Consider the following 1,667-nt stretch of genomic DNA (forward strand, 5'->3'; position numbering starts at 1 on the left):
AAGCCGAGGAGGACAAGGAGACGGGAAAGGGGCTTGCAGCTGTTGTGCAATCACCATGCTCCCAGCAGAAGGGTCCGGGGGGCTCAGCACTCAGAACTCACAAGATGGCAAAGCTCAGAGCCCCATAACACAGAGTGAGAATGTGATCAGCTCACATCAAGCGGTAGCAACACCCCTGCCTTAGTCTCTATGCCAGAGCTCCTATCAGCTCAGTTCTTCCCGCAAGAGTCGGCTGCTGAGAGAGTTGCGATGGGGTAAATGAAGGCAGAGGAGGATTGTTCCTCCTGGGTTTTTTTTGTGTGACTCTGTGATCCTGCTAGAGGAAGCATCATTTGAGTTTGTTTCAGTGACTTGGGTTGGGCTCAGATTGTGCCCCTGAGCACAGGGGTTCCTGGACTCTGCTCCTATCCCCTCAGGGAGTGGACAAAGGAGCGGTTTCAGAAAGTGGATAGAAAGTAGCCTAAGAAAGAGTAGCATAAGTGTGAAGAAAAAGTTTCTGGTGGTCTAGTGGTTTGGATTTGGCACTTTCACTGCCAAGACCTGGGTTCAATTCCCAGTCAGGGAAAAGAGGCTTTAAACCAAAAAAGCTTCAGTTACTCTTCACGTGCAATGTAAACAAGCCTGTGGTTTTTTCCTGATTCCCCCATCTTCCCAGTGTCTCCATGGCAGCGCTGGCTCCAGGCACTAGAGCAGCAAGCAGGTGCCTGGGATGGCCAATGGAATGGGGAGGCTTCTGAGGCAGTTGGGCCCTCTCAGTCCCTCTTGGAGGGAAAGACTTGCTGCCAAAAGTGGCAGAGGTAGAGCTGCCGCTGATTGCAGCTTTTTTATATTTTTTTTCCGCTTGGGGTGGCAAAAACACTGGAACTGGCCCTGCTCCATGGAAGAGAATTTGTTAAATCCCAGATGAGTGGAGTTAAATCAGTTCTCAGCCTGAGTCCTTAGGGCTTAATCCTGAGGATATTGTCCCACCATGGGGCCATTTCCCTCCTCTCTTTCATACAGAAGCACAATTTTCCTTGCACAGCCACAGCAACAGCAAGATCTTTCTCTGTCCCTTGTGCAAGGCAGGGGGCCAAATTCCATGGAAACAATGGACAAGCAGGGGGCCCTGGGCACATCCAGCCCTGGCAGTGAGATGTTCCCTCCCCTCTTTCTCTATGCTCCTGTTGCTATTTCATGGATTGTCTAGGATGGGGAAAAAGCTGAGTTCACTCCAAGTGGAGGGTAAAAAGGACCCTGAAAATCTCAGGCCCCAACCCCTGCTACCAGGATCACCGAGGTGCTGGGGATTTGAGTAGGAAAGTAACTGTGTGAATTGTCAAGGTGGGGAATGAATAACAATCTACAACCAGATCCACCTCATTAACCACTGATACAGGCTAATCCTGCTGCAGCTAGAAGGGAAACTGGGCGTGATTCTTTGCTGTGCAGCCATGGAAACAGTGACCCAATTGCACCGCAGTGAATGTGCTGGGGAAAGCTGGACTTCACAGGCAGGTAGAAACACCTAAAACTCCCCACCCCACTTCTGCCACCAGGGTAAGGTGTTGAGCTGCTCACAGCATCCCCCACCATGAACTTACAGCAGGAGATTGCATCACCCCCCCACCCAATGCAGGGGAGAAGTCTGAGTGTATCTCTGCATCCTGAGTCCAGAGCACAAACTC

General features: G+C 51.0%; 1 non-coding gene across 1 annotated transcript; it reads left to right on the forward strand.

Moving 5' to 3' along the window:
• The first annotated feature begins 493 nt into the window (after positions 1 to 493).
• Positions 494 to 565, forward strand: TRNAE-UUC (transfer RNA glutamic acid (anticodon UUC)). Its single transcript has one exon. It is a non-coding gene; the product is annotated as a tRNA-Glu (tRNA).
• Positions 566 to 1,667: the final 1,102 nt, after the last annotated feature.

Source organism: Gopherus flavomarginatus (assembly GCF_025201925.1).
Source record: "Gopherus flavomarginatus isolate rGopFla2 chromosome 13 unlocalized genomic scaffold, rGopFla2.mat.asm SUPER_13_unloc_2, whole genome shotgun sequence".
Lineage (NCBI taxonomy): Eukaryota > Metazoa > Chordata > Testudines > Testudinidae > Gopherus > Gopherus flavomarginatus.